The sequence below is a fragment of the Onychostoma macrolepis genome, chromosome 11 (assembly GCF_012432095.1).
Source record: "Onychostoma macrolepis isolate SWU-2019 chromosome 11, ASM1243209v1, whole genome shotgun sequence".
Classification (NCBI taxonomy): Eukaryota; Metazoa; Chordata; class Actinopteri; order Cypriniformes; family Cyprinidae; genus Onychostoma; species Onychostoma macrolepis.
In genome coordinates, this window is record NC_081165.1 from 18,650,972 (window position 1) to 18,659,599 (window position 8,628).

At 42.9% G+C, this 8,628-nt stretch overlaps 1 protein-coding gene across 16 annotated transcripts in view; it reads right to left on the reverse strand.

The window, feature by feature from the left end:
• The window catches only part of nfasca (neurofascin homolog (chicken) a), a 91,286-nt gene extending 88,460 nt beyond the window's left edge, over positions 1-2,826 (reverse strand). For 2 of the 16 annotated variants that reach the window (XR_009273352.1, XR_009273353.1), the window contains exon 1: positions 2,709-2,826. The gene's annotated coding sequence lies outside the window, so the exon portion shown is untranslated. Of the gene's footprint in view, positions 1-2,218; positions 2,297-2,708 lie in introns of those variants that run through there. The other 14 variants (XM_058791122.1, XM_058791120.1, XM_058791123.1 and 11 more) reach the window with 9 other exon arrangements.
• Between the last annotated feature and the right edge of the window lie 5,802 nt (positions 2,827-8,628).

Genomic DNA, 8,628 nt, shown 5'->3' on the forward strand with positions numbered 1-8,628 from the left:
ATCTTCCATTAGCGGTCCATTCAAGCAAACAGACACAAGGCCCTTGAGCAGTCTCCTAAAACATACGGCTCTAAAATACAAGCAAATGTTTCAGCTGACCCCATTGTTTCGGTCTTTCTCATTTTTCTTGTCCTCTCTGAGGAAGAAACCGAGCCAGGCAGAGATTGAAAACTAGAATGAGGCCCCAGCCTGACTCCATCTTTTTTCAGTCTCTCCTTTCCCTCCAGCGTGCAACAGTTCTAATCGGCACCAGGCCAGACTCAACTTCCAGACGCACCTCTCGCCCCCCTCTGGAGAAAGCTGCTGTTGCATAGCTAAAAATAGCACCTCTGGAAACAAAACCCTGAGAAGTAGAAGGTGAGCATCCCATTGCAGAGTAGGAAACCTGAGAGTAGGTGAATCTGAGCTGTGGAGGAGGGGAAAGATGGGAATGCTAGTGGATGAAATGAAATTACGTATACAATATATCATCTCTTGACCTTATTTCATTGCAGTCATTAAAGAAGCATTGCAATTTATGCAGCAAGTCATTCAATCTTCCTAAATAACTTCATTAATCTTCTGTGTATGCATCTTTAATTAATACTTGACAGCAAAGTGGAGTTATTTACATAAATCTGACCAAAATTTTGAGCTTCTCCCCATTTAAAGTTTCTTTAAGTGGCAGAAGGAGCTGAGAGAGAATCGCAGGTTTCTCTAATGCTGTTTTAATTGCAGGCTCAGTGGGAGTATCCACAGGGTTGAGCCACAACTAACATGTTGCCAAGTAAAAGGATTTCTCAAAATTCGCCATATGGCAGAAAATACCTCTATAGGTGGTGAAGGGGGTGTGCAGGTAAAAGCATGTGGTCATGTCATTTGTGGTCAAATTCCTTTTTTTAATTTAAATTTTTACACAAAATATAGAATTAATTTTATTTAAAAAAAAAAAACTGCCTATTAAACACTAAAAAGTGATCTTTTAAACTACAAAAAAATTGATATATAAATGTTTCCTGGGGATTCAATTGCAACACAATCAAAGCTAGCAATAGAAAACGAGTGGAATATCAGCATCTAGTGGTGTAAAGAGGCCACTGCAACTTACAGAGAATGGACACTGAATAAGGAGAACTGGGTTTGATGCAGTTGAGCTTTACATACATACAACCACTCATAATATTCTTCCAAAACTTATAAATGTAAAATTGCATGCACTTCTATCATATTTGAAGTTTGCATCATTAGTTCTGTTACATTCTGTTTAATACTGTATGTGGTTTGAAACTCTATTGTATAAAGCGCTATACAAATAAAGGTGACTTGATTACTTGTAACTTCAACCTCCATTCACTTTTTTAGATGTAGGCTACTAGATCATGTTACCAGTTAAAATGCAAGCTGTACTGTTTGCTCTGATTAATCCAAGATTTAATCTGACAATGTTCTCATTAAATTACTCTTTAGAAATTCCTAATCAGGATAGAAAAACTTTTGTTGGGTTGCCAGTGGTTATCAAATTTCACTAACAGCCAAGCTCTATGAAATACCTCCATGAATGATTGCAACACAATATGACAAAGACTGCTGAATGGGGGATGACATGTACATCTCTGGATCATTCAGAGCATGGGTCCAACTCAGTGGGAATATGGGCCCAGGCCAGGTCACATGACCACAGATACCATCTGATGTGGGCAGTTTTGCATCTTTAATTCATGACAGGAAAAAAAAAAAATGAGTTCAGTTAGTGGACTAATTCAGCTGCTCTGAGTTTCCCAAAGCTGCAGTCAAAGTTTATAAATGGAAACCTTGTCCCTGTAGATCCACAGATATGCATATACAAAGTTAAGTCAAAGATCAAACAGAATTGTACACAGGCAAAACTATACAAGAGGAGCTATACAAGTATAATACTTTATACTTATTTTGGATAGGTTTTATTTTAAGCATGATGACGATAAAACGTTTGATAGATATATAGATAGATGGATGGATGGACGGACAGATTGACAGATAGATGGATAGATAAATTACAACATCTATCTATCTAAGGCCTACAACTTTTCATCCTGCTATTAAAGCCAATATTAATCACATTTTTAAAATGATGTATAATGTTTATTGACAATATCCAGATGATTTGCTATCTGAACCCTAGATGTCAAACTTATTTTATCCACACAGGCAAAACTAACCTTCTTAAAGACAGTGAATTATATTATAACGCAATATTTACCCTCAAACGTGGCCTGAAGGTTCCTCGTGTAATAAAACGCAGCAGCAAATGTTTGTCCTGTTCTCACAATATCCTTGAGATAGAAGAAGCGCCCTGGATGGGGCGATGACACTTTCACTTCCTACAGCATCCTTGGCCAACATTCGGCCTCAAAAACAACTAACTTGACAGCCTCGAAACGCCCGAGTTTATTCACCTAAACATGGCTTGTGACTTTAAGTGAGGCTGCGTTTTATATTTCTCTACCGTTTCGTGAGATATTGCCGGCTTCTCTAGGCTGTGATGCTTTGCGCAGAGCAGCAGAAAGAAGACCGCATCACTCAGAGATGCGCAGAGAGGCTGAAGCACGCGGGATGCGCGAGGATTACTGAAGCAGCAGCGGCCGTATTAAAGAAACACAAATCTAGCCTGCTTTTATCTCCTGTGGATCAAGGCCAGCTGCTTGTAATGCGTTAACCCTGACAGCGCTGTGACAGCATCGCTCTCTTACCTGTGTCGCTGTTGGTTTGGCCACATATGATGCAGTGTGATTCTGTAATGCGGTAAAGGCGGTAATATCCTCCCTTGCTTCGCTCCGTCTGTGCGCCCCTCTTGAGCGCGCGCTCGCTTCCCACGCTCGCTCCTGTGGGCGCGCCTCCGATTCCAGCAGGACAGGTGTTCCCATCATCTGCATTCGAGCTGCACTTCAGCAACGTCACACGAAGCGTCAGCTTAATTAATGCATATATTAAGAATAGATGAATGTGACCCTGGACCACAAAACCAGTCATACAGGTAATTATTATTATTTTTTAAATTGGGATTTATACATCATCTGAAAGCTGAATAAATAAGCTTTCCAATTATGTATTGTTTGTTAGGATAGGATATTTGACAGAGATACAACTATTTGAAAATCTGAGAAAATATTGAGAAAATCGCCTTTAAAGTTGTCCAAATGAAGTTCTTAGCCATATTACTAATCACAAATTAAGTTGTGATATATTTACAGTAGGAAATTTACAAAATATCTTCATGGAACATGATCTTTCCTTAATATCCTAATGATTTTTGGCATAAAAGAAAAATCAATCACTTTGACCCATACAATGTATTATTGGCTATTGTTACAAATATACCTGTGCTCAGAGCTGGGTAGATTATTTACAAATTGTAATCTGTTACTGATTCCAAATTGCATGACAAAAATTGTAGTCAGTAACGTAATCCATTACATTACACATTTTAGGTAATATAATCAGATTACTTTTGACCTAACTCGTTTATCACGTTTATTGATTTAAACAGGATAATATCGTACCATAATGAAAATACAAAGAGTGAGAAAATATATTCATTTCACTGTAATTAACAACATGAAGTGCATTAAACATTATATTTTATCAAGGTTTCCCAAACTGGGGTTCGTAAAGGAACTGTAAGGGGTTTGTGAGTTTAATGAAAGGCAAACATGTAATTAAATCATAAAAATGTAAAATTAAAGTAAATAATTTTTAGAAAACAATCAAAATAATTCACTTACTAAAAAATAAGAAATATTTTATGTTTACCTGCGCACCATATGACCATTAACCAATGTCAGAGAACTGTGAACATGCAAATGTGATACTTAATTATTAAAATATTTATTTTAAAATCTCAGGGGTACTTAAAGGGGTCATTGATTATGATTTCACTTTTTTTAACTTTAGTTAGCATGTAATGTTGTTGTTTGAGCATTAACAACATCTGCAAAGTTACGATGCTCAAAGTTCAATGCAAAGGGAGATATTGTCTTTTACAGAGTTGCTGATTGACCACCCCTTTAAAGTAAATATATTAGGTGAAAGATGTTCAGATGCCAAAAAGTTTGAGAATGTCTGCAAATAAGAAATAACGAGAATTTGTGCATTTTAATGAGCTTCAAAGACAAAAGCCTTTCAATAATACATATTAATACATGGTTAAATAACCTACTGAGTGATAATTCAAATAAAAATGAATGTGTTCGTCAGTAGTTGATGCAATGTTGAAACACTTCTTAAACCTGAAATGATTTTTGTAAATCCAGTCATCAAATGCTGTGTTGCCACCTCTATGTGTGAATATCAACAAAACTGGACTTTCTGAGTGTATATAAGTAGTAGACTATTTTAGAAAGGAAAATGTAAAAGATAAAAAAGAGAAATTAGAGAGAATCAATAAATTATGAATAATTTATTGCTATTGTGTGAATAATTGCAAAATGACTAAATGTAAATGTAAATAATATGTAATCATGTAATCAATAAAAAAATAACTGTAGTCTGATTACGAGTATTTTAAAATGTAACTTACTCTAATTACAAGTACTTAATTTTTGGAATCTGATTACGTAATCCAGATTACATGTAATCAGTTACGACCCAGCTCTGCCCGTGCTACTTATGACTGGTTTTGTGGTCCAGGGTCACAAATAGGCTAAAACACACAATGCTAAAAACAAATTAACGTAAAGCCATAAAAAAGGATTAGGGGCTGCTTTATTATTATAACAATATTTTGACAGGATTATTCAAATAGGACTTAAAATCTTACATGTGCATTTCATGTAAACACAAATGCACCACGTTGGTTATAGATTACTTCTGAAAGGCAATGTGGTTTGTGATTACAAATTAACTATTAATTTGGCACTGTAACAGATCGGCCAGGCCCAACTCTCCACCAATCACAACGCTTCACCTCACCTGAGTACTAATCACGTCCACCTGCACCTCATTCACTCATCACCATCACTGAGGATAAAAACCCCATCACCACAGCCACACACTGTCCGATCTCGTCAACACGACGTGGACTCAGCTACAAGCAACCAGCTACAAAGAATGATGTCCTTTACCTACTACTTACCTCGAAAGCCTTACCTCCTGTTCCTTCTCCTTGTGTTCTTCTCCTCCTCCTAGATCGTCATCCCTGGATCAGTGTCTTAGTTAACGCCCCGCTCCTCGTCCCTGGAAAAGAGATCAGTGTGTGTGTCTTCATCAGCCTCCACTCCACTTCCATAACGTTGTCTATTACCTCAGTCTCAATAAAACATCTTCTCACCACTCACCTTGTGTCCGGCCTATACTGTGACAGAAGATCGGACCGTTCAAATCGACTAACAGGATGAGTGCTTCAGATCCCTTCCAGGAGTTGGTAGATTCGCAAGAAGGTCTTACTTCAGTCACCCACGCCACCGGCACCATCAGCTCCACCGCCACCACCAGCTCACACTCAGGCCGACACTCCTTCTCTGATCGTCTTTGCCAGTCCCATGGCCAGACCGGCGCCCTTCTCTGGCTCGGTGGAGGAATGCAATGGCTTTCTCCTACAGTGCAATCTCACCATCAACGTTCACCCTCATATGTTCCCGACCGATCAGTCCAAGATTGCCTTTGTGGTCACCTCTCTGACTGGCCCTGCGCTCCACTGGGCGGAAACCATTCTACTCCAGGCTGGACCCACTACTACCCGCCAAATTTTCTGCACCACTTCAGAGAAGTGTTCAGCAGCTCCCCTGGAGACTCGACGGTGGGAGAAAAACTTTATCGACTGCGACAAGGTACAATGCCCATCCATCAATATGCTCTCCAATTTCGTACCCTCGCCGCAGCCAGCGATTGGAATGAACCCTCTCTCCTAACCGCATTCTGCCAAGGACTCAATCCATTGCTTCGTCTACATCTCTCCGCATATGATGACACCTACGGTTTGGAAAAATTTATTCAGTTGGCCATTCGATGCTCTAATCGCATCCAATCCTGCAATACGGAAACCTCCATTGCCATTGCTCCTCCTCCTCCTCCTCCTCATCAGCCAGAGACCAGTGACCCTCCAGAACCGATGCAAACGGACTCCAGTCGTTTATCCTTGAGAGAGAGAGAGACAAAGAAGGATCAACCAAGGATTGTGTCTGTACTGTGGCGACAACGGACACCGGATCCTGGGATGTCCTCTTCGACCCCTGCGAGCCGTGGTGAGTACCATCCGCCCTCACGTCCAGAAATTAAATCCTCTATCTACATGTGCTCAACTTACTGCTGGCTCATGTATGATTTCAGTTACTGCCCTCCTTGACTCCGGCTCTGCGGGGAATTTCATCTCAGGAGACCTCGTCAAGCAGCTCGGACTCTCGACCTCGACCACGGAGAAGTCTTACGAGGTCCAGTCAATAACCGGACAACCGCTTACTAGACGTTGCGTCCGTCAAAGCGTTGGGCCCATCGGCCTACAGATTGGGCAGTTGCATCATGACCAGATACATCTTTTGGTTCTGGAGGGTTCCACTGCAGACATCATACTCGGGCGCCTGTGGCTGGTGCAGCACGACCCACATCTATCCTGGAGGACAGGAGAAGTCCTAAAGTGGGGTGAGAGTTGTTTCCCGGACTGCTTCCCAAGACGTCCATCTCCAGCTTCCCCAGATCCCGTTCGAATTCCTGTGTGCTCTACGTCCATCGAGAGCCCCCTAGAGAAGGTATCTGTGGATATCCCTACCTGCTATGCCCACTTTAGTGACGTCTTCTGTCCGAAGAAGGCTGCCCAGCTACCACCGCACAGGCCATGGGACTGTGCTATTGACCTCATACCGGGTGAACCAGTACCACACGGGAGAATTTACCCACTTTTGCCACCTGAACAGAAGGCCATGGAGGAGTACATTTAAGGAGGTGTTGAAACAAGGTTGCATAGTTCCATCTACCTCCCCTGCTGCTTCCAGCTTCTTCGTGGGCAAGAAGGATGGCGGTCTCTGACCCTGTATAGACTACTGAAAGTTGAATGAGATCACAGTCAAATTTCGATATCCTCTTCCCCTTGTCCCCACGGCTTTGGAACAACTCCGCGGTGCCACCATCTTCACCAAGCTGGACCTCCGCAGCGCATACAACCTCATTCGCATTCGAAGAGGAGATGAGTGGAAAACCGCCTTTGTAACACCAACTGGGCACTATGAGTACCGGGTAATGCCGTATGGGCTGGTCAATGCTCCCTCGGTATTCCAAGGCTTCATGCATGAGGTGCTCCGGGAGTTCCTCCACCAATTTGTGATAGTGTATATTGATATCCTCATTTACTCCCAGAGCCTGGCCAAACATCGCCAACACGTTGCGGAGGTCCTCCAACGCCTACGCCAATACCATCTCCTCCTCAAAGCAGAGAAGTGCATCTTCCACCAATCCACAGTTCACTTTCTCGTATATAATCAACAGTGGTGGCATTCGCATGGACAAGGGAAGGTGGAAGCCATCACTTCTTGGCCCCGACCCAACACCATCAAGGAGCTCCAATGGTTTTTGGGATTCTCCAACTTCTACCGTAGATTTATCTCCAACTACAGCATCATCACCAGCCCCCTCACTGATCTCCTGAAAGGTAACGCCAAAACCTTCTCCTGGAATCCCAACACCCAAAGAGCCTTCAACACCCTCAAGACAGCATTCACCAACGCACCACTCCTGGTACACCCCAATCCCAACCTACCGTTCACCGTAGAAGTTGACGCATCCACCACAGGAGTAGGAGCCATACTCTCACAGCAGCAGGGGACGCCTCCCAAACTCCATCCATGCGCCTACTTCTCACGGAAACTCAGCCCGGCGGAGAGGAATTATGATATTGCGAACTCCTAGCCATCAAGCTCGCCCTGGAAGAATGGAGGCACTGGTTGGAGGGGGCTGCTCACCCGTTTCTAGTGCCGACCACAAGAACCTCCAATATCTTTGTGATACCAAGAGATTGAATTCCAGACAAGCCCGATGGGCCTTATTCTTTACCCGATTCGACTTCAAAATATCCTATCATCCCGGTCCAAAAAATGTAAAGGCAGATGCCCTATCTCGCATCCACAGCCCCGAGGAAAACCCAGAGACACCAGAGAACATCCTACCCTCTGAGACAATCGTGAGTCCCATTCAATGGACCTCTCCACCAGTCGCCTCTACCACTCCTCCTGCCAATCCGCCAGGCTGCCCCCCTGACCATCAATACGTTCCACGAACTCAACGAACTCCTCTTATCCACTCCACTCACACATCTCTAGATACTGGTCACCCAGGGGCCAACGCCACCCTCTTGCTGCTACAAGATCGCTTCTGGTGGCCCAACATGGCTAGGGACATGAGAAGGTTTGTTCGGGCTGCCCAGACTGCGCCATCTCAAAGAGCACCCGTCACCTTCCAACAGGCAAACTTCTTCTATTACCCATACCACACCGCCCTTGGTCACACCTAGGAGTGGATTTCATCACCGACCTTCCCACCTCCGATGGAAACTCATGCATCTTTGTCATCGTCGATCAATTCTCAAATTATGTCGCCTCATTCCCCTCCCAGACCTTCCCACTGCTTTACAAACAGCAGAAATATTATTTAATCAAGTATTCCGCTACTACCCGTTCCTGGCTGGTG